The 24,389-nt window shown below is 55.1% G+C and overlaps 1 protein-coding gene across 4 annotated transcripts in view; it reads right to left on the reverse strand.

The window, feature by feature from the left end:
- GTF2IRD1 (GTF2I repeat domain containing 1) overlaps positions 1-16,041 on the reverse strand; it is a 74,873-nt gene extending 58,832 nt beyond the window's left edge. For 3 of the 4 annotated variants that reach the window (XM_064166232.1, XM_064166233.1, XM_064166234.1), the window contains exon 1: positions 15,954-16,016. The gene's annotated coding sequence lies outside the window, so the exon portion shown is untranslated. Of the gene's footprint in view, positions 1-15,953 lie in introns of all 4 variants that reach the window. The other variant, XM_064166235.1, reaches the window with a different exon arrangement.
- Between the last annotated feature and the right edge of the window lie 8,348 nt (positions 16,042-24,389).

The following is a 24,389-nucleotide window of genomic DNA, read 5'->3' on the forward strand; positions in this document are numbered from 1 at the left end:
CACCTCCTCCCTTGTTTTATTTTACCAACAAAATCCAAGGCACCTACTGGAGCTGAAAAAACTCCCCATGGCACCATAGCATTCACCAGCATCACCACCTCAGCTCTGCTTTCCTGGTTCCTGTCACAGTTTAGTCCCACTTAGAAAAGAAGCAAAGAGCAAACCAGAAGAGAATGTGTCCCACCACAGGAATTCAGCCTTCCCTCCCCAGGCAGGGCACTCGGTTCTGCTGCTGCCTTGGTTTTCTTAAGCCTGGCCTAAGCACACACAGATCCAATATAGTAAAATTAGAGCAGGCTTCTGTCTAGTGCAAAGAGACACAGATGAGGATCAAGTGCCCTTCAGAAGCTGCGTCTCATCTCCCCCAGGATAAACACTTTCATGTCACAGCGGCTGCTGGGGGGGGGATCTCTGCCCGCGCAGCTCAAGCAGCGCAGCTCTCAGCCTCAGACAAGTTTCCACGCCGCAATCTCAGGACAGGCAGGCGCAGGAGCTCTCCCTTCCAGCGACTGCCTCGTCATTTATTAAAGAAAAGAGAAAAACAAGGGAGAGGTGCGGAGGGGAGAAGGATGTGTTAATCGGAGCGTTCCCACCATTGCAGGGGAGGGATGCTGTGAGCGTCGCGCATGGAGAGCGGCTGAGGTGGATCCCGGACCAGCAGCCCCACACGGGCGGATGAAGGCAGATTCGTGGTACCCGACAGCATCCAGCCGTGGGGACCTGGATGCCTGTGTGGCTGCCGCAGTTGAGCCTCCCAGCCCAGGGGGATGTCCGGCCCCAAAAGTCAGCCCGTGGCGGGGAGGCTGGCAGCCCTTCCTGCAGAGCCTGGACAAAGCCCGTGGCTTTAGGGTTCCTAGAAGGAGAGGCAGGCAGCGAGGGCACGGAGCCGGCGTCCCACGCGTCAGGGCTCGGGTTGCACTTCCCAGAATCGCATGGCGGGGGGAAGCCAAAATTAGCAGGAGACTAATTCTGCCCCTCAGCACATCCCTGCACCACAGCAACTGCTGACGGGGGAGCAGAGCGTCCAGGCTGTGGCAGGAAGATGCCACAACCCCTTGCCTAGAGAGAAAATGAGATGAAACGAGCCTGGAAGCCACAGGATAGCAGCCAAGGCGGGTCCTGAGGTTGCACCGACCTGGGTGCTCAGCCCCCTCTGTCAATACCTGGGTGCAACGCTGCAGACTCAGATGGGCAGCGGGACGAGGGGAGGAAGGGAGGCGGAGTGCCGGGCCCCGGCTCAGCGGGGCGTAAACTAACACTGGGGTTATTTAAAGCCCGAGTTTTAGCAGCGTTCAGCTACTGGTTGCGTGATCAGGATAAAAAATCGCAATCCTAATTCCTGGCCCCCCGGTGCCTATGGCAACTGGTATCCGTCTCCTTGGAAACTAATCTCGTGGTATTTGAACAATGTACCAAGGGCCTTTAATCTCCCAAACACTGTAAATCTTTATTCTAGCCTGCTCTCCTCCTACCCCAAGAGCCAACATAAAAAGCCTGTTGTTTTCCAAGCAGTCACCGAGAGCCCAACTTGAATTTTAGATTACAAAGGCACATGAGGTTTCGCCTTTTTGTGTCACTCCTCCCCCCCACATTTCCTTTCTTCCCCCTCCAAATTAACGGACCCACACACACACACACCATGTACACCATGCCCACAGGTGCTGCAGCACTGCTCCCACATCCCAACACAAGGTTTGCTTTCTCCAAATGCTGCCCGATGTCCCATCCTGGCTGTCACCCATTTGTGTGCCCACCTTGTGTCCATTTAAGTGGGAGCTGCTCCAGTTGATGATGATAATTGCCCAGGGAGGTGGTGGAAGCCCCATCCTTGGAGGTGTTTAAGGCCAGGCTGGATGAGGCTCTGGCTAGCCTGATCTAGTGTGAGGTGTCCCTGCCTGGGGCAGAGGGGTTGGAATTAGATGATCCTAGTGGTCCCTTCCAACTCTGACTGATTCTATGATAGTTATTATTATTCAGCATTAACTAGCCAAAAAATCCCCAGACTGCAAATAGACACAGCCCCCAGAGTGGAGGGTAACAAGTTTGCATGGGCTCAGCAGAGGCTGTTCCAAGCCCAGTCCTCACTGTGGGAGCAGATCCCAGAGTGGAGGGTAACAAGTTTGCACAGGCTCAGCAGAGGCTGGTCCAAGCCCAGTCCTCACTGTGGGAGCAGATGCCAGTGGGCACCTTCTCTTGCTCCTCAACACTCAACTCCAATGCTTCTTTCTTTTGCAAAGCCACTGTTGATGGCACCAAGCCTCCAGGTAGGGGGGCTGGACTGACCCCATCTCCCCCTTCCAGGCAACTGCAGCTCATGGCCACACTGCTGCTCATCACCTGCTCTCTGCTCTGCCCAGGTAATTACCTCTGCGTAAGGAGGTCTCTGATAGAGAGCCGCTACCTAATCTCATTATGGTTTAATTTTATCTCTAATATTTCTCTCTGGTTACTGGTGTCTCAGTATCGAGTATTCCCTGTGTTACAGGATGGGCTATTTGCTAATCCCAGGCCTGGCTCCCTGCCACATAAATAAGCTCAATAAAGTAATAAAATGGCTTTCTAAAGGGATGAAAGGAGGCTCAGAGACAGCAGCATCCTGTGCTCCAGTCTCCCCGCTCCTGCCTGCTCCCTTCTCTGTGATTTTATTTTGTGGGATGAGTGGGAAGGGCGAGAGCAGATCCCAGGCTGTCCTGGTGCTTGCTGTCTGCAGGGAGCACATGTGCCGAGAGCTGGTGCTGGCTGTACCTTGTCACCTCGGCTTCACCACAAATCGACCATTGCTGGTGGCAAGTTGCCTGCCTCTGCAGGGTGCCCAGAATCAGGCATCCCGCATGGGCAGGTGTTTCACCACCAGCAATGGAGGAGCCTTTAGTGAAGGTAAGCCTGTACCCACCCTGGTATGACCTGTGAAGGGCGCCAAAAAGAAGGTGGCCAGCAGCTGCCCACATTGCCCAGGATCCCCATTTCCTTCCTAGGCAGCTTCTGGCTGTGGCATCATCTCCGAAACCTGCTGTTTCTCATGCAAACCCTGCCATTACCTCGCCACTATCAGGGCTCGGCATCACTGCCAGCTGCCAGACACAAACAGCCCCAGGTTCTGGTCGGCCCCCACCCACCCCATCATCACCCTCCACTCCGAGACAACATGCCTGGAGCCACTGGGTCTGGATGAGGGTAGCTCTGGCTTCTCTGGGCCCTGGCATCATTTTTGGGGCTGCAAGGCTGCATCCTGCCACACTGCTCCTGCATCCTGGGAGCAGTATCTCCAGAGTCAGGGAGGGAAGAGGTGGGTCCTAGTAGCTGGCAGAGCCCGTACCTCCCACCAAGGTGTCTCCAGTGGCATGCCTGTCCCTACAGCTCTTGGGGGAAGATCTGCTGGTGTCTAACAGAGCACATCACAAGATTTCCCCCTGCCATGTTCACAGGGGCTTGGACTTTCTAACACCTGAGCACCCTGAGTCATGCCACAGCCCTGCCACGCTGGGTAGCTGCCAGCAAGGGACAGGCAGACAGATGAGGACAAACCCACACCCACAGACAGTGATTATACACCCATGGGTCCTCAAATGCCAAGTCTTTGGCAATGCCTCCACAGGCTGCAGAGAGCTGCCCGTGTGCATTGATGCCTTCACCCGGGAAGGGCAAAGCAACATCCCAGGGTGGTGCCCAGCAGCACTGGGGTCCTGCCTCGCTAGCAGGATTTGGGGTGGGGAAGGTGGCAGGCAGGAGTGGCTGATAGCCAGCGATTGGAGCCATGACTCAAAGGCTGCCCGGGTCAGCGTCAGCCCCGGGGAGCCCTGCAAGAACTGCCCCAGGCTGGCCAGGATCCAGCCCTAAAACACAGCCGGGGCCTCTCCCTCATGCTTCTGCTCAGAGTCACTCCAGGACAAGGCGATCCTGCCACTGCCACCTCCTCCCTCTCGGGACACGCCAGCGCTCGGGCTCCAGCGTGGTAGCTTGAGACAGACCTCCTCTGGTCCTTTGTACCCTGCCAAAGCATACGAGTCCCTTCTTTCCAGGGCAACACTTGCCTGGGATCAGCGCTGGTCCCCAGAACCTCAGTTAGACACCAGCCACAATCTGAGTCTCACCAATTGGCTGGTCCAACTCCCTGATCCCACAGCCACCCTTCCACCATTCCGGGGTGATTTAGCAAGGGAAAACAGACATCAGCCATGTCCCTCAACAGCAACAAGAAAAGATAACCCCCAAACATGCCAGTCCCCAGCCCTGAACCCTCACAGCACCAGCACCACCATGACCACCACACGGCACACAGGCGCGGGGAGGTTGGAGCCTGAGGTCTTGCAGGAACACATGTTCCCCCCTGCTAAATTCCAGCTTAATTCTCATTTCCATTGTGTTATGAAACACATTATCTGTTGAAACTAAGTCAACAGTTGTTTGCATTTACGTGTAAACACAGCAAACGTTAGGAACGGGGCCAGCATTCTATTTGCATACGAAATGCTGCCTGCACTGCCCTCGCTCCCTGGCTCCTCTCCATCCCTGCAGTTAAAGACGTGAGGACGCAGGGCGATGGTGAAACCCAAGACCAGAGCAGCCCAAAAAAAATATAATTCCTTGGTTTTCCCTCTCTCTTTTGTGTTGTGCAGCAAGAGAGAAAACATCCCTTTAAGCCCCCGCACCGCACTGCCACGCACGCCCCTTCATCTCGGGCCCAAACCGAAACCGCTGCAAATTCCCAATGATACGCACATCTCGCTGGGGCTGCTTTGCATAGCACATAAATATTTATTTGCTTTTAATCCTGCAAAGCAAACCTGCCTCGTGGCACATTTCCCTTCGTCGGCAGCTCTGGCGCCCGACGAAGCGCCAGGAGAAGCAGCGTCCCACATTTGGAGCCTGCTTTAGGTGCGAGGGCAGGGAAATAAGCACCCAGCGACCAGCGCTCATCGCCTCTTAGAGTGCCTGGGGCAAGTTTAGAGGGTGCTGAGGTGGCTGCAAGGCAGCCTGGTTCCTCCTCACTGGGGAATGCAAGAGCCTGGCTTAGGTGCCCCATAAATAGCAGAAAATAAACACAAGGATGTTGCGGCTTGCGTGGGGGACATGGCTCAGCGCTGATGTAGCTCCAGGATGGTGATGCTTCCAGGAGAGGTGGTACCCAAAACCTAGATTTTGGAGGCTGTGCAGAGGGAGGACAACCTGTCACAGGGAAGGCAGAGGGCACACAGTATTTTTTGGACTCACAGCTTACTTTTCACACACACACTGCCAGGCTGGAAAGTGAAAACCCTCTGATGTCTCCATCCATGGGATGGCAAACACGTGGCTGCACCACCAGCGATCAGCCCTGGCTCTCCATCACCCCAGTTCAGGATGCCACCATGCACAGACCCATACCCCAAACCCCACTGAGACCCACACAACCTCACCACAGAACTTCTAGAAACAGCTAACAAAACAGAAACATTTCAAACACCAGATCACCCCAACAGCCCCACAGATAACTTGCTTCAGCCAGGATGGGAAGCAGTGCACTCACCCACATCAGGCTACCACTCATGGAGCACGAGAGACTCAATTAATTATTGATCAGCTCCCCTTTAATGGGTGGCAAGCAATCAGTGAAGGGGCACCTACCACTCAGCAGCATGGATGCCAAGACTGGCAGAGCCAGCAAGCTCTCAGCACAGCTCTTCATGCCACACACAGCCACAGGGAAAGGCAGTACTTAAAAGGAAGATTTACTTCAGCCACTGTGCCCCATCCTCAGTAAAGCTGCTAAACTTGATGGAGCCCAAAAACCTGATGAAAAGCAAAATGATGTTTTTTTCACTCCAGGGTGGAAGGAAGCACATTAACCTTTCCCCAAGGTTACTGATCTGAAACTAGGAGGGGAAATGGCCCTGGCTACCCTACAAGAGGTTTCCCCAGGCACTGAGCATGATCCCACATCTCTCCAGTATCTTCAAGGAACTGTTCCTGTAGCCCAAAACCACAGCTCCTGGGACATCAGCACCAACAAGGAGGGGTATTGCTCCATCCCTATGAATACCTCCCTCAGGCCCCTGCCCATCACCTTGTGCTGGGGACTCAAAGCCTCCCAGAGAGGCACTCTGGCTCTCCTCAGCATCCTTCCAGCTACTCAAAACACCAAGGGCAAGCCAGACAGACTGAAGCAGAAAGGAAAATCAATACCAAGAAGGAAGGTTCTGGGCTTAAATGCCTTTTGTAGCATCGCTGGTGAAAAGCAGGTTAGTGAAGAAGCAGGGGGGGAAAGGGCAGAACAAGTCTGTGCCCACTGTGATACTGTGAGCCCTTGGCACACCAACAGCACATAGGGTTAAGAGGAACAGCATTTGTCTGAAGGTTTCCCACAGCCGTCACTAAGGGCTTTAGCCAGGGAGCACACAGAGGGCTGTAAACCCAGGCTTGCACCCTGCCATGCCCGATTCGACTGCATGCAAGGAGCTATGAGGAGGAGGAGGAGGCGGAGGAGGAGGGAAACCCCAGCGTTGCATCCTGCCTCCCACCTAGGCAATGCCAATGTTCACCCCAGCTGCTGCCATTTTGCTTTTGGGAGGAGTGGAGCTGCAGGAAAGGGGCAGATGGGGACAGCCAGGCGCCAGCCAGCACTGGCAGGGACGGTCACCCTCCCACTGCTCTCCTCACCCGTGGCCCTGATGGGAGCTTCTTCCCTTCCTGTTCTTCTGGTCCTGCACCTTCAGCTGCCAACGGGCATCGGCTTGCCTGCCCCAGTGGGGACAGCAAGGTGGTGGAGCTGGGCACACAGCAAAGGCCACCCGCTGGTGCAGGGACCAGAGCCCTGCATCACAGGAAAGCTGGCACTGCGGAGCATCCTCAGCAGCAGCTCTCCCCCCCCTCCACCCCCCCAGCAGAGGAGAACGCTGCATTATTTTTAATTATCAGGTTTAAAATACTCAAGGATGCCTACGTGCTCCAGCGCATCGATGGCAACCCAGCACAGTCCCAGCTGTTAAAAATAGCCCTTTCCAGGAGCACGGCTGCCAGGCAGCCACCCACAGGCACCCTTGGCCCCGCGGGAACGGTGCTCTCTGCTCCATCCATCAGCATCACCGCGCCGGGTCCACAGCACAGCAGAGGGTCAGCAAGCATGGAAATATATATCTTACACGCAGGGAAAAAATGAAATACATCAACCAGGAATCGGGGTGGGGGGGGGTGGTGTTGGAATTCAACGATACCTCTGCTGCTAGGACAGAAAGAAATAAACCAAGAGGAAGAAAATGCTTCGAAGGAGGAAGCCACAACCCAAGCAGCCTGCTTTTAGGGAGCGTTTTAAAGATGAGAGAGAGGATTTGTGTGCTACAAGGCGTGGAGGGGAGGCAAGCATCGGCCTCGCCGGCAGCTCGAGTGGAGGAAACTTTTGCATCACTGCAGCAAGGCTGGAGCTGGCTTTTCTGCTGGAGCGCCTGGCGCACAGGCAGCGACAGGGCTGGATTTCTGCAGGTGTGTTTCCCACGGAGATAAAGACCTTGTTTTTCAACAAGCGGCGGCATCGTACATAAATTACAACAGCAAACATGGGGAAACAAAGAGGTTTTCAAGAGACAGCCGTAATCCTTGGAGGGGCGGCGCGGCGAAAGCCGGCAGGGGGCTGCGGGAAGAGGATGCGGGAGAGATGTGGGGCTGACTTCCTTCTCTCCCACCCGCCCCTCCGTAGAGGAATAAGGCTTTGGGCAGGTGGGGTAAAAAATTAACACATCTAAACGAGAAGTATTTGAGAGGCTCTGGATGCAGAGGGGATTGGATGCTGGGCTGCCTGCTCCGCTCTGCCCTGCAGCGCGATCCAGCAAGGAGCCATGGGAAGGGCATGGGAGGATGCCGGATCCATCCTGGAGCCAGGAGCTTCCACGTAGGGAGGGCTGGGGTTGTACCACACCAGGCTGATCAGTTCACAGGGCTCTCAGGTCACAATCACCTCTCTCAGATGTCTTTTCCCCTCTCCTCTCTTTTTAAATAAAACAAATAAATAAACCCTGACACTAATTCTAACAGGTTTAATAAATATTTAATGCCCTGTTAAAGGTCACCCACTGCAGATCCCCATTGCCAGCACACAGGTCCTTTGGGCTGAACCATGCTCTTCCACCGCAGGTCTAAAGCCCAGCGTGGTCCTGGCCCTGGCCAGGTGTCTCCCAAGGAAGCCATCGGGCAGCAGTGGCAAAGGATCAGCGTGAAACCTACAGCAAACCCCTTCCAGCCCCCCCAGCTTTTGATGTAAGCCCCCAGCCAAGCTTCACCTAGGAGCACGGAGGTGGTTTGCATTTTTGAGGGTAAAACCCACTCGGTTCTAACGCAGGGCAAAACGCTGTAATTTCCACTTTGGGGGTTTCTAAGCATTTGTCCCCAGGAAGAAGAGATGAAATTACAGCCTGGTTATGCCCCTAAAGGGTGCAGAGCAATTTATTTTCAGTGATCCTCCTCTAATGAAGCTAATTTATAACCTTGTCAGAAGGTGCACGCAGACTTGGGGCACCGGCGCAGCTCCCTTCCCCCCGCCTGCCTTTCCCAGGATGAAAACCTCCAACCCAAACCCCAACCAGGATGTTTATTTAAGGCCCAAAACCCCAAAGGCACTTTAAACAAGCAGAGTTCCTCACATATTTTGCCGACTGAGCACGATCCTTCCTGCTGTCGATTGCAAAAGGGCTTCCTGTGCCCAGGGAGGTGCGGGGAGGTGGGGGGGAGGTCCCTGCTGCCAACAGGATAGTGTTGTCCCACCCCTCTGGTGGGAGCAAAGATGATGCTGTGGGATCCTGGGATCCGGTGGCATCTTAGGGCATCCCTGTGGAACACGGCATCCCCACACACCAGGCTCTCCATGGCTTGGCAATGTGGTGACCTAGTTTTTAGGGGACTTGCCAACGACCCTAACTCCACCCCAAGGGCCCCTCCGCACTGATGGGACTTGGTCCTCATCAGCTGGAAGGGCTCAAGAGCTCATGTTCCAGCTGGCTAAAAGGGAGGAAACCATGAGATAAAAAAACCAACCCTTTCTCCATCCACACCAACCACTTCTGTTTCTCCTAAGGCATCCAAGACCCAGAACACTGGCAAGAAGGAGCAGGGGAGAGGTGGGGTGGTAGGCAGCTCCCACCACTCTGCCAGGCAGCTCCCACCGCTCCGCCAGCGCCACACAGCAGCACTTTAGCAGATGGTGGATGGCAACATCGTTATATTTACCTAACGAGATTGCTTTATTGTAGCCCTCCAACAACCAAGTGAGACCATCCAAAGGTAGCACCTAAAGCTCAGCTCCTGGGCTGTGACAACCCAGGTGCCCACAAAATTTCTCTCTCTTTTAAATCCCTGCAAAAATCACTATTTCAGAGGGCATCTTAACACACTGAATCTTATTTTCTTCCTCTCATACTAAACCACATGCGAGCTATGTGTAAGAAAAATACAGCTCCATGCTTTAAATCCTTCTAAGTGCCAAGGAGTGGAGCTGCAGTAGCCATGCCATGGGCACACAGGGATCAATCTCCAGCCTCTCTAGCCCAGGACATGCAATGGCTCTGCTAGCAACAGTGTTCCTCTGGGCAAGGACTATCGTTCACTGCTGGCACAGCAGAAGGGGTCCCAGCCTCCTAAATACTAATGCAATACAAATAATACAGATAATTCCCACATATTTAATCATTACCAGAGCTCTGGGTAGAAATGATAATGAGGCCCCTGCTAATTAGGGAGACATAATCCTGCCTTTCCTACAGGTTTTTCCATCCCCTGCAATGGAGCAAGGAGGAGAAGTGTGACTTTGATGGGAACCTCAAATAGGTCCCAAAGCCCAACCACAGTGAGTACAGCCCCCTTGGACTGGTGCTGGGGAAGATATGCCAAAATACCCAACCCAGGGAGCTCGGTGCCAGTCCAGCCCTAAATGCAAACCAGCCTCCAGGATCCCCTTTGGAAAGGTCTGAGCAGCAGCATCCATCCAGGGAAAACCCCACCCTTGCCACACACATCCCTCTGATGCCTTCACCCTACAGTGGGGTACAGACCAAAAGTCCAGCAGCTCATCCCAAGCCTCATCCCAAACCTTCCAACATCCTGGAGGTCTCCCTGGCAGCAGGTGGGCAGAGGAGGGCAGTGCCTGCCTTACCAGTGCAGCTCCCAGGTGCTGTCATCAACGTGACCTGCCACGCGTGCTCCCCGGTGCCAAGCACTTATGAAGTGGCCAGCCTTAATTTGAGGTGCGAGGCTTGACGCCAATTAGCAGCGAGGCTGGGTTTGCCTCTTTGATCTTGGTGTGTTGGTGAAGGGGCCACTGCCCACCTCCAGGGAGCCACTGCGACGGCCAGAGCCATTCCCAACCCCTTAGGTGCCACCAGGCTGGAGCTCCAGCAGCAGGTGAGCAATCCAGTGGCCAGTGTTCCAAAAGAAGGTCACCCCACGAAGGCACTAAGGAGTGGGTGGTTTCCTGGCCAAGAGACACATCCACGCAGACACAGCTGGAGGTGAAGGCCAGGCATGAGCTCTGCCAGGAGCTGGGCACAGAGACATGCTCATGCCCATACACTACCTTCCAAACAGGAGTGAAGTACCTTTTTGCACAGCAAGCAGATAAAACCACCAAGGTCTTCTTCACCTACTGCCACGGTTTCATCTTCCCAGTGTTACCATGCTCCTAAGTACTCTCTCTCCACAAGTTTTCCCTAAGCCAGGCTGACTGCCTCCGTGTTCTTCTAACCAGCAGTTACCAGATTGAGGTTTGGGGGTTTTCCAGGATTTTTAGCAAAGGAGAAAGACTCTAAAGACTCATCCATGGCCTCATCACTTGCACAACCCATGGCTGGGATCTCATGCAGCAGCCACAGACAGGTCTTAGCTCCATCCTCTCTACCAAACATCTCCTGCTCATGTAAAACGTTTTTTCTGCCTCCCTTCAAACTCCCCCTGGTTACCAAGTCCTGGGTATCATGCATTTCTCTTGCAGGCATGCAAACCCTTCCAACTTCCATCCACCCATCAGAGGTGAAGGTTTCTCCTCCAGGAACATCCCAGCTAAGCAGGGCACAGAACCCTTGGCAGTGACCAGCACACACACACATCACCAGAAAGCACAAGAAATGCTCCAAAAAAGATTAAAGGGTTACAGAATAGCCCACCCACCAGTTTTCCTCCTGGCTATCTCCAGTGGCATCCATGCCCCTAAACACCCTCAGAACTGCCAGCTTTCACTCTGCTCATGAGGCTCCAGGAGAGGATCGACAGCAGGTCCATGGTGCTCACCCTGAGGCTTTGCACCCACCCACTCACACCCACACAGATGGCTCAGCCAGGCCCTGGCACATCCCACAGTGGGTGTCACCCATGGGCAGAGGACACATGGGTTTGTCCCCTCATATCTTCTGGGGCAGAGGTTCCAGGCACACAGGTAGGTGATGGATGGCACATCTCCAGGACCACCCCTGGCCCCACACCGACCTCCCCACCGTTTTTTGCTCCTTTTGATGGTGCAGGTTTAAAGAAAATGAAGACAGACACCCCGCCCTTCAGGTGAGAAGAGCTCTGAGGGTGGAAGTCCCGGTAAAGGACAATGACATCTGTGTGGACACACAGCAGCAGAGCAATACTCCTCACTGCTTGCCTGCTCTTCCTGCTAAGGTTAATGCTCTCCTTAAACCAGCCAGACCAGCACAGGGCAGAGACAAGGCAACACGAAGCCAGAAACTCCAACAGAAGCTGTTTGCGTGCAGGAATGTAAATCCCACCTCGGCACAGCCTGCTCTCAAGGAGGGATTCGTGTTCCAAGGGCTTTTCTTCGCGGCACATTCCCTACGGGAAAGCCTTGCTGCTGCTGTAGTCAAGTCCCTCAGCAGTCTCCACCAAGGCGGCGGCTGGCAGCAGCTCCTGAACCAGGACGAGACACGGGGGTATTCCCACAAGATCGATGCCCTAGCTGCTCTGGGGATTCCTCCAGCAGCTCATCCCAGTCCACTGCTACACCACCACGGGGCCACCAAGCGCCTGCCTGCACTCACAAGTGACATTTTTCTCTTGGGCTCAAATGCAAACTCAGCCAGCAGGGCTGCAGTAAGAGATGAAGCACTGAACTGGCAAGCAACAAATCCCCAAACCCCCAACCCATAAAGTCCACCTGGATGCTGGCCACCACACAGTCCTGAGCCTCCTACAGCTTCTGACCAGACTGAGGGCTCCTGAGCTTCCCCCCTCCCCCCCAAAGGCAATGTTTCAAGAGATGTAAAATAGAAATCATCCCATGAAGGAAGAGGCTGCAACAAGGCAGAGCAAGGTCCTGAGAAACCTTGTTCCAGTTTGCAAAAACCTGCCACCTCCCCAGGAGACCTCTGGCCAGGGCTGGTCTCTCTCCCAGCCCCACTGCTTGGGCCAGCATCCTGGTGGACACCAGAGGCCTTTTCAAACAAATGAATCAATAAATGCATTTTTAGCTCCCTGATGGATATCTTCATCCTCAGAAAGAACCCCAGTAGGTCCTTCCCTCTCCACCTTTCTGTCCTCAAAGGGAAGGCATCTGGTGGCAGCAAACCCACTCCATATGTCTTCAGCACTTGCCTCTGCTCCTCCCAAGTCTCAGAGGTTTATCATTGCCAACAAGGTGCAACACAAGCAGACGTGGCTGGAGTGCCAGGAGAAGAGCATGGGCGGCAACACAGCCCCTTGCCCTTTCATCCTCTTCCCCAAAACATCATCCACCACCTACCCCCAAGCCCAGCCATTTTGGGAGCAGCAATCCCCATCCACACCTTTTCTTCCACGATAAACCATCACCATGTCCATCCACCCCAGGCATCTGCAAACAGATGCTGGTAGCACAAAGGACAACCACGCCAGTTAGCCGATGGGCAGGGCAGGGTGCTGCTGCCCAACCTGGCAACAGCCAGCACCAGGCCCTGCACCCAGCCCGGGGATCAGCCCTGTAGCAGACAACCAGCCAAGGATGAGCGTGAATGGCAACTAGAGGTCCTCCACATTCCTCCAGCCTGGCTGCAGGGGTGCAGCCACCAAAATTCCCGAAGGAAGTACAGGGCATTGGTAATTGCCAAAAAAAATCTGAGCTATTTCCTGTGGGAGCAGCAGATGGGAAACCCCCACTGCAACTCCAGCTGAAGAGGTCATGTGTTTTGGGCTGGAATCTGGGGGGCTTGGGGGGTTTGTTTCCTCCTGCCTTTAAGAAAAGCATCACTCAAGTCATACGCAATACACATCGTGTGGGACAGACAGACCTGTGCCCTCCATGCTGGCCCCAAAGCCTTCTGTCCTTGTCACTTTGGCTCTGCCAAGATCCCACCAGATGCCTGTCAGCACTGTGCTGGGCTGCCAGCAAGGGCACAGCACCACTTGCCCAGGCAGGTTCCTTCCCTCCTCTCCTGGCTTCTCATCAGCAAACCTGAACAAGGAGCAGCGACCCAGGGCAGCACCAGCAGCTCTTCCACCAAGATGTGAAAGCCCTCGTGGGAGGGACAGTAGAGACAGGTGGTGGTGGCCACCAGCATGTGTCCCCTTTGTCACCCCTTGGCTCCTGAAAGCAGCCTGTATGGGCAGCTGCCCAACCTCTTCCCCTGCACCCAGTGGTGACACATCCTGGGCAGGTTCACCTCAAAACTACATCCCTGAGAGGGAACGACAGCTCAGACAGCAGTGCATGGGAATGCCAGTGGCATTGCCCCAGACTGGGGCACCTGTCCTCTGGCAGTTACCAGCACCCCAGCTCTGTGAGGGCAAAGGAAGAGGAGTGGGGGAGTCATGGGTGACCACAGAGCCATGCTGCTCTGCTGCAGCTCAGAGGTGACTCCGACACACGACTGCCTGGTATGGCCGTGCTGGCAGCACACACAGCTGTGCCAGGGCTCGCTGCTCCAGCAGAGAGGCCCATGGGCTGTGGCCTTTGGTACCCAGCCCCTCGCCCACCAGCAGGATTGGGTCCACTGCCAGTGGCTGCTGTGCCACCTCCCCACTTCAGAGCAAGCACTGAGGTAGTTTCCACAGGAACTGGAATTCCATGGGCTTGAGGAGACTACAGCCAACAGTGGGTCTGGCCATGCTGGCAGGAGCAGAGACCCAGGGTCCTGCAGAATTAAAGACACTCACATCCACAGGATTGTTCCCCAGCTGTAACACTTCCAGCAGGGGTGGCTCAGGGAATAGAGACCCTGAAGTGGGGGCTCCTGTTGCACAAGGCTCCGAGCTGATATCCCCAAACAGTTTGAATGTCCAGAGCTTGCACACCGATGGACAATGGACGCAGCAAGAGATGAGTGACCAGCCCCACAGTGCCCATGACACTCAGCCTCATGGCTGTGCAGTGATGCTTAGTGGCACCAACGCTTCCCACAGCACTCCCATCCAGCCGTGCCCGCATGGCACCACCAGGGCCGGGGCTCACTCCAGCGCAAGACGCATTAATAGGACGGCTCCAATCTACAGCTTAGCCCAGATAAACCCACCGCCAGCCCCCTGCACTGGAAGGACAGGGGCACTGCCTCCCCCAGCAGCAACTTTCTCCCCACCACGGTTGTTCCCGCACAACGAGAAGCCTCCACTTGTCCCCAGCAGCACCGAGGAGCCATGGAGCGTGTCCGTCTATCCATCTACCCCTCCACGCCGCGGCCCGCGGGGTCGAGGCTTGGTTGCCAGCCCCGCCGGAGCCCCGAGCGCTTCGTCAGCTCAACGCTGCCTGTTTCCAGCCGCGCTGCCGCCTCTCTCCGCGCCGGCGGAGAGGGAGCCGAGCCCCGGCACAGCTCCGCTCCCGGCTTCCCCTCCAGCCCGGCACCATCAGACGCGGCCGGGGCAAGTGGCAGCCCTGGAGCTGCTGTAGAGACACCGTCGCGGTGGCGGGCACCATCCCGACGTCCCCTGCCTGACTGCCCCAGCACTGTCATCCCCATCCCAGCCCCGAAGCAGAGTCCGCTGCCTTAACTCTGTCTCTCCAATCACCCCTGCAGCACTATCATCTCCCACCTCTATCGCCCAGCCCCAGCCTTACTGCCTCCTGGCATCACTCCACAGCCCCGATGGACCCCTCCAACCCCAAGCCCCACCACCACCACTAGCATTCCCTTTCACCAGCTCCAATGAGCTCAATATTCCGTCCCCCCTCCCCAAGCTCTATAGGTTCCCAACAACGTTGCCAGCAATAATACCCCCCCAGCATCCTCCCAGCCTTCTTGCCCCCCAAGAACCCCAAGCCTCAATACCCCCCACACCTTCACAGTCCCACCAGTCTCTGGTAGCCTTAATGTCCCCTCAGTATCTCCCCAGCCTTATCTGCCCCCAGCATCCCTCGTGCCCTAATACTTCCCTGCAACCCCCAGCACTAATGAGTCCACTATCCCCCAAGCCTTGATGCCACACTGCACCTCTGCAGCCCTATTCCGCCGCCCAGCAGCTCTCCTCCTTCAGTACCCCTGTTACCCCTCAACACTTTCCCAGTCCTAATGAGCCCAGCACCCCCCCCCCCCCCCCCCCCCCCCCAAGCCTTGCTACCCCCCAACATCCTCCCAAGCCCTGATGGCTCCCAGAGTCACCTCCCAGCCCCGCTGTCTCCTAACACCCTCCAGGCCTTGATGCCCTCCTGCATCTCCATATCCCTATCACTCTCCGGCACCCCTAATGTCCTCACTGTAGCCCCTACTCCTATCACCCCCTTGCACCCCCGCAGCCCTAACACCACCAGTATCTCCTCAGCCCTACCACCCCCGGATGCCCTAACGCCCCGCTGCAGCCCCCAGTCCTATGACGCCCCAGCACTCCCCTAGCCCTATCGCCTCCAGCACACCCCCCGCAAGCCCTAACGCCCCCTCGAACCCCATGCCACCCAGCATCCCCCCACTCTCGCATGTCCCCCGGCACTACCCCAAGACTAGGACCAGAGGGTGTGCATGGGGAGGGGGGGGGGAACCATAAGGAAATACGGAGGGGCGGAGGGGAGGGGGTGGGGGGGCAAAACTTTTCCTTACCGCGGGCGGCTGGGGCGCGGCGCTCCTGCCTCCCCCGGCGAGGCTGCGCGGGAGCGGCGGGGGCGGGCGGGCGGGGGCCGGGATGGAGCCGCCTCCCGCCGCCTCCCGCCGCTTCCCTCCTCCCCGGGCGGAGCCGGTACAACCCGGTGGGGGCTTAAATGAAAGATGAAGGGAAGCGGGGGAGGGGACGCGTGTGTGATTTGTAGGTTGGTTGCCCCCCCCTCCTCCCCAAGCCCACCCCAAGGTGGGGAGCAGCTCTTTGTTCTGTAATCCCAGTAAAAGTGCCAGCCATTCGCCCCGCCGCTAATCCCAGCCCCGCTCAACGGCACCATCCATTGGCTGCCATTTACATACGGGATTAACCAGCCCGATAACCGGACGGGGGGGTTCAGCAAAGCGGGGACAAGCTGTGTTAAACGCTTCCATACCGCGCTGGGGCTGTGACGAGCCGTGCCGAGCCCAAAGGGCTCCACACAGCCCCGGCGCGCTTGCCCAGTTGCCTAATGGGGGGAACCTGTCGCCACCTGTTGGTGTTGGCATGGCTTAGCTTGGCATGGCTCGGCATGGTTTGACTCGGTATCGGCACGGCACAGCTCACCAACGCGTGGCCCAGCCTGGCACCTAGCTTGGCACGGCTGCTTTGGGAAGAAGCTCTTCGCAGTAGGAGTGATTGGCGTTGGAATGGGCTGCCCAGGAAGGTGGTGGAGTCACCGTCCCTGGAGGGGTCTAAAACGAGACTTAGTGCCATGGCTTAGTTAATTCGAAGGTGTTAGGTGATAGGTTGGACTCGCAGATCACGAAGGTCTTTTCCAACCCGATTAATGCTGTGATTCTGTGAGACGGCACAGCTAGGCTCACCACAGCATGGCCCAGATCAGCCTGGCACAGCCTCGTTCCCCGGTGCCAAGCACTGCAGACCCATCCACCCCATGGGCACTGCCACCATCCGTGTGCCTGCAGCCAGAGCAGCCTTCTGCAGCTGGGAAGAGAGGGAACGCTGCTGTCCCGTGCTCCTCGCTGCTCGTTAAGGAAAAGGGCAAATTAAAACAAATGAAAAACTATTAAAAATAACTTGACAGTGTTTTAACCTCCCAAGTTTGGAAACTGCTGACACTTTTTCCCTTTGAAGCTGGCATTATGCAGCTGCTCCATTAGCTGGGGTTTGCTCTAAGTAAGTGATGATTTATTACTGCTCCGGGGCCACAGGGAGAACAAAAAAGTGTGTGTATATATATATATATAATTAAGAGAAAACACTTCCCCTCCACACACACTTTCTGGAAGAGCAGGGAAGGGGCTTTTCAGAAATGCCAAACCCCATGCAGGCACTCAGTACCCTCTGCATCCCACTCTATGGCCCCAGGCCTGGCAAACTCATTGCACTGGTACAGCAGGCTAAGGGTTGCACAACGTCCCAGTAAAAGCACAGTAGGGATGAAGAGGTTGGTGGGACAGGGTGGGTTGGGGTAGGATGGGTCCTACCAAGGTGGCCAAGGCCAGTCCCTAACTTACACCCAGGATGGGCCATCCCTGGGAGAACACACAGGGAGTAAAACCACACTGGCTGAATAATTTCTTCCTCCAAAGAAAGAAATCAGGGCATCTTTTGGCTAATTATCTTTGAGCCAGACCCCAAAAAAAATAGAAATCCACCAAAATTAATTTAATTAGGTCATCCAAGCTCAGGAGCTGAAGAAGGGGGAGCTGCCTGCAAAGGACAGGCAGGTTTCTGTGCAGGCTCCATGCTAGGCTCTTGCCCATCTCTCCATCACCTCCCTGCCACGCTGCCAGCCCAATCCCACAGCCCTCGACTAGGGAAACTGCTGCAATTTAATAAAAGGGGGAAGGGAAATGTATTGTGATGTGATACTCAGCTGCTGTGGCTCTGTGTGTGTCTCTGCTCTGCACCCTGGGAGGGCTGTGGCCCCATGGTGTCCACTGTGGCCCTATGGTGCCCTCTGCAGCAGGCAGAGGTTTTGGTCAGCACTGGAGTCCTACCTGTGGCCACGCTCATATCGGGTTTGTCATTGCTCCTTGGGCCAGCCCTGCACTCCCAGCCCCTGGGGCACCCAAGGGTGCCAGCAGCCCCATGAGGATGTTTATGGTCTGGTCAGATATGATAATGGCATTGGGGAATGTGTCTGGCTCCTCAATGCTGCAAGTATGCTGCAGGGTGACATTTCCTGGAGCCCTTCAAGGAATGCTGGCCCTTGGAGGGGACCTTGACAAAGACCAGCAAATGACTTGCTCCAAAGGCACAGGAAACTCTCCTGCTCTTCTGCCTCACTCCCAGGACAAGGCTGGGACCCTAGCACTGAATCCAGGGGACAGCCCTGTGCTGGCTGGCTTTGGGCTCCTGTTTTGCTCCTGACCACTGGGGCACATGAGCTGAAAAGTCAGAGAGCCACAGGTGCCAGCTTTGATCACCAGTGTGTGGACACAGCTAAGCCCCCATGGCTGGCAGCAGCTCACAACAGAGCTCCTCCTTTAGGTGCTTGTCCCCAGGTAGGGCTCTGAGTGCCTGGGAAAGACAGAGGCCAAACAATCCTGAGATTTGGAGAAGCAGCCTGGGAAGTTGGTGTGGATGAAGTCAGACTGCAGGCTGAACTGCAGCAGTGCCAGGATGGACAAGCTAAGTCAAAGCTCAGCCACTTAGAGAAGTCTCCTGGTGCAGCTGCCTGCTGGAAGCTATGGACTTCAGGGAGAGGTAAACCACCTGGTGGGACCTGAGATGTTCTCCAGGTTTTCCATTGGAACAGAGTCCACAGAGGTGAACTCAGCCCTCCTGAGCCCCCATCTTGTAGGGATGCTTACACTTGTTGAAAGGTACCCGGTCCAGGCCAGGGCCAGAGACGATGCCTTCAACACTCTTGCAACCTTCCTATCTCCACACATCTCTGCAGGAACCCATCACAACAGGACGAATGCGGGGCCAAAGCATCCACTGCGGGGCCAAAGCATTCACTGCGGGGCCAAAGCATTCACTGCGGGGCCAAAGCATTCACTGCGGGGCCAAAGTATTCACTGTGGGGCCAAAGTATTCGCTGTGGGGGCCAAACCACTGAGCTGCACAAACCCATGGGAGGAGGGGAACGAGAGGGACGGCTTAATCTGCCCTATCTGCAGCAGTAAAGAAGTTCCTTGTCACAGTGCCAACAAAAGAAAAGGCAACATCGCCAGGAAACAATCCTATCTGCAGCAAGATTTCTTTTCTTTCTTTTTTTTCCTCCCCTTCTCTCTCTCTTTTTCTTTTTTTTTTTTTTTTACTTTTAATTTGTTAATTAGTGACTGCTGGGCATCACAAGAGCCGTTGTTTGCTCTGATATGCTGATTTCTTCTGGCTCTCGGTGGAATTGGAGATCACAAAACTAAGGAAAAAAAAAGAAAAGAAAAGGGGGGAAAAAAGCTGCTTCTTTAGAAGAAGGAACAGGGAGAAAGTTTTAGTAAGGTCAGGAGAAATTTAATTGAAAGAATGAGTTTATTTCTTCTTTCCTACGGGGGTATTGTGTTCTTTTGCTATAGCAAATTGCTAGTTAAAACGACCAAGGCAAAACAAAATGGTTTTTAAATTATAGATCAAAGAGTGGGAGATTTCTGGAAGCACACACACACACACACACACACACACACAACCCCCAGCTCCTTGCTGCTGGGCACGTCTCGGGTGAGCGGTGCGCACGCAGGGAGCTGGCATCACCTGGAGCAGGGCTGGGAGATGCAAAAACCACACGAGGAAAAAGCCTGGAGGAGAAAGTGCTGGGGGTCTGTGGCTCTGGGTGGAAGCCTTGAGGGTTAGAGATGGGGGGGGGAAAGAAGCTGTCAATCCATCCCTCGCAGTTGGAGGAAGAGGATTTTGCACGCAGCAAATGAACCTCTGTTTCGGGGGCTGTATTTAGAGCAAGCCCATCCTGAAAACAGCCGCTGCAGGGAGAGCTGTGCAGCCAGGCGGCCAGAAGCTTGTTAATGCCTTCACAAGGTGTGTGCCGTGGAGTCAAACGGGCAAGGGCTCCCTGCAGCCCCCAAGCTGATAGCTGCTGCTCCCAAATGGATGTGCAGAAAGACCGAAACACACACCCTGCCCTCTCCCCCCCAGCCCCGCCATGCCTTGCCCGCTGGGGCACAGCGCTGGCTCGCAGTGGGTGTTGGCTCTGCCTGTCTGCGTGTCACCCATCTCGGCAGTGCCAGCTGCCGGCGGTGGTGCCGGCCTTTGAACGCTGCGCTGCAGGAAGAGCTTGCTCGGGCACAGCAGATGAATGCTTTCCCAGCTGTCTGCCTGTGGCCCTTGAATGATTTCCATGCTGATGAGAGTCCGGTGACACAGAATCACAGAGCTGCCGTGGCTGGGAATCACCTCTAAGATCATCGACTCCAACCATCAGCTAACTCCACCAGGGCCACCACTATGCCCTATCCTTGAGCAACGTGGAAATACATCCAGGAATGGTGATGAACCACTTCTATGGGCAGCCTGTGCCAGTCTCAAGAGCCCTTTCTGTCCAGAAGGTTTTCCTAAACCTCCCTTGGCATAACTTGAGGTCATTTCCCCTTGTCCTATCAGCTGTGACCTGTGAGAAGAGACCAACACCAACCTCCCTACAACCTTCTTTTAGGGAGCTGTAGAGAACAAGAAGGTCTCCCCTCAGCCTCCTTTGGACTCAACAACCCCAACTCCCTCAGCTGCTCCTCATAAAACCTATTCTCAAGACCCTTCAGCAGCTTTGTTGCCTTTCTCTGCACCTGCTTCAGCACCACTCCCAAGCCAGAGCCTCTGGACAGGGTCCTGGGGAGCAGACCAGGGAGATTTCCATTTTTGAACTCTGCCATCCTCCCCAGCTCCACCAGCAGGAGGAAAGGCCCTTTCCTATGCTGACGTTGTCACTAGGGTTGTTTTTGGCTCATCGGTGCAAGGAGGAGGAACCCTTCACACCCTTGCACAGCCAGGCAGGCTGCTGTGGATATTGGTAGTATCCTTGGTGGGGTCTAACAGCCCAGCCCCTGGCCTCAGGGTCCTCTCTGCAGAGTTCAGGCATCTAAACAGGACTGAGAGGGCCCTGTCTGTGAAAATCCCACACCTGGGCAAGGAAAGGCAGACACTGGGGTTATCCCTGCACTGCATTCTGGCCAGGAGCATCACCTCCCCTAGCGGCAGGGCTGCTGGCCCCGAGCCCTGCCCAAGGGCAGGCTGATATTCATACATATTTAATCGAAGCCACAGCTGAGGTTACAGCCCCAGCCTCTGAAATCACCAAGTAACTTCTCATCGAGCCTCTAGCTTTGTCCCCTGGCACCTTCCTTCCAGGGCCCCCCAGCAAAGCTCCTCAGCCCCCACATTCCCCAGTTTCAACCCCCCCCAACTCATGCCCAGCAAAGCCATCTCCACCAGAGGACCCACGCCCTCGCAGCTCACCTGCTGCCATCCCAGGAATGAACCGAGGGCATTGGCTCTCTGCAGGTGTGGGCTCTCAGTGCCATTGCTCCCATGGCACTGCCCACCCATCTCCAGCTGAGGTGCCCAGCTGCTGGTGCCCTTCGCAGCGCGAAAGTGAACTTCACGTCCTTATCCCAGAGTCTGGTAATTAATACCCTGGATGCTTGTCATTGGAGCGAGCAAGGGCCAGAACATGTTGGGGGTTTTAATGACAGGCAGTGCTGGCGAGGGGCAACCCTTGGATTCCCCTGCAATGGGCTGTGCTGGGGGATCCTGGGCAATATGGCCTGCATGGAGTGCCTTGTGCCCTGTGTTGGGCGGTCGCAGTATCACAGTATCACAGTATCACCCAGGTTGGAAGAGACCTCACAGATCATCAAGTCCAACCCTTTACCACAGAGCTCAAGGCTAGACCATGGCACCAAGTGCCACATCCAATCCTGCCTTGATCAGTCCCAGGGATGGTGACTCCACCACCTCCCCGGGCAGCCCATTCCAGTGTCCAATGACTCTCTCAGGGAAGAACTTTCTCCTCACCTCCAGCCTAAATCTCCCCTGGCGCAGCCTGAGGCTGTGTCCTCTCGTTCTGGTGCTGGCCACCTGAGAGGAGAGAGCAACCTCCTCCTGGCTACAACCTCCCCTCAGGTAGTTGTAGACAGCAATAAGGTCTGCCCTGAGCCTCCTCTTCTCCAGGCTAACCAATCCCAGCTCCCTCAGCCTCTCCTCGTAGGGCTGTGCTCGAGGCCTCTCACCAGCCTCGTCACGCTCAAGCATCTCAATGTCCCTCCTAAACTGGGGGGCCCTGCACCCACCTCACCAGCCTGTGTGCCCTGCTCTGCCTCCCCATGCACTACAGCTCAGCCTCACGCCAGCCCCCACAAGGTTTTAGGTGTTTGTTTTTCTTCAAATCAAATGCTTTAAAGATCTTTATCACTATTGGGCAAGAAGTGTTTTTTTTTTTTGCAGGCTCTTGCCTGCCACGCTCTGGCAGTGCCCATTCAGGGCAGGGAGCAGGCAGGAGCCTGCTGCCCGGTAGCAGCGGGGACATGGTGCTCCAAAAGTGCTGCGTCTTTAGTTGGTCCCGCTGCTATTTTTAATACAGATGCCTTATTGAGATTCAAATGAATGTTTCAAATCCTTGCTCCTTTGCATAATTCTTTTTAATTAACACTTCAAAGGTTTGAACACAAGATCCGTGCTATTTCCCTAACGAAGTTGACTGAACCTTCTTTCCCCCAAAGCTCCCCTGCCACGTTTCCGAGGGCTAAAGCCAGGTACTGATCTGTCCCCCGTGCCCCCTGTGCAGGGGGATGATGCTGTGTGGGATCAGGCTCTGCAGAAATGAGAGCTAAAGGAAGAGAGGAGAGCAGTGCTGCAGCGCTGGACAGGGGCTGCTGTGCCATCACCCGCTTGCCCCAGCCAGCTTAGCGCACACCAGGTGACACAACAGCCTGAGTTGGCACCAGAATAGTGGCATTTCAAGTGAATATGGCCAGGCCTCCACTGTCCCCTGCCTCAGCAGTAGTTGCTGCAATAACACAGCTGTGCCCCTCTCTGGGTCAAACAAAATGTCCCCAAAAAGGAGCAGTCCCTCTCCAGGGCCGTGTTTTAGCCACATTTTCAACCCTGCTGGCACAGAAAAGACCCAGAGCTGCCTTTCTCCCTTCTTGAAACTCTGCCTGAAGAATGAACCCCAAAACATTACACAATTCTATTCACTAGTAAGAGCAGGGACTTTGCCTCAGCTATCCCAAGAGCTGGGAATGACATGAATCCCCAAGGATATAACACAGACAGAGGAGAGAAAAATGAGGCCAGGTGCCCATCTCACCTCCCCCTGGCTCTGTACCCACAGGATCTCCCTGTCTGGGAGTAGGAGCAGCCTGGCTCTGCAGGACTGGGGGACCCTGAAGAGCAGCATGGTGCAACAACCGGGGAAAGAAGCTTCAGTTCTAATTCCTGCAAGTGCAGAGATGATTAGACACAACAAAAATTGTATAATTAGTGAGATTTAATAAGAGACTGTCCCAGACATGCAAAAGAAGTAGGTTAGACAGTGGCCTTTGTTCAGCTACAAAAGACATTAATTTGCAAATACTCCTCACATTCTTTTTTTTTTCTGATTTGTTTTGTTATTTGGACTGATACTTTGAAAGTCTCCCACAAAATGAGAAATCTGGACTAAGCATTCCAGTTGCATTTCCAAGCACAGGAATCCAGCTTTGATGTTCCCCTTGATAACATCTTTTTAGAGCCTTGACTGCATCAAATTAAATTCTGATTACCCTGATAGTGCAATACAGCTTCCAAATGTATTCAGGTGACTTTTTGTTCTGGAAGGAAATTAGCTATTTTGACAAGGATGCTTATTAGGGAGCAAAGAGATGGGGAGGAAACAGCCCTGCCAGGCAAGCAGCACGTTCCTGGCACTGATTTTGACACTGGGGCTGGGGTTACAGTGGGGAGGGGACAAGGGCAGCTCCTGTAAAAGCTGGCATCTGTGGTGGCCCATGGGTGTCCTAGCACCAAGCAGACTACCCTAGCACCCACCCCCTTGAGAAGGAACATCTCAGAGAGACACATTTGGGTGCCAGGTCCTGCAGGAGCATGGACTGTGGGTGGCTTAGGTTGTGGTTAGAGCAGAGCAGCCACATCCACATAGAGAGGTCACTTCTGTGTGTGTCCCCATGCAGAGAGATCACTTCGTGGCTCATCCTTACTTCATCCCTGGACTAAATCCATCCCTCAAGCACCTGTCCAGCTCTGGTGCATGAGTGCAGCATCCCAGGGGAAGGAGGACACTAACAGGGCTAAGGGAGGACATCTCACTCATCGCATCCATCTGTGATGCCCAAGGAGCAGGTTGGGATCTCTGTGCCATCTTCAGCCCATCCATTTCCCTGTGGCAGTGCTCCTCGGTGGCCCAGGCCCTGCTCCTTGGCTGGATGCTGGGATGAAAACAGAGTGCAAATATTATTGTTGGCAGAGATTAGCAGCTCCCCCACCGC

This window comes from Pogoniulus pusillus, chromosome 27 (assembly GCF_015220805.1).
Source record: "Pogoniulus pusillus isolate bPogPus1 chromosome 27, bPogPus1.pri, whole genome shotgun sequence".
In the NCBI taxonomy this organism is placed as follows: Eukaryota; Metazoa; Chordata; class Aves; order Piciformes; family Lybiidae; genus Pogoniulus; species Pogoniulus pusillus.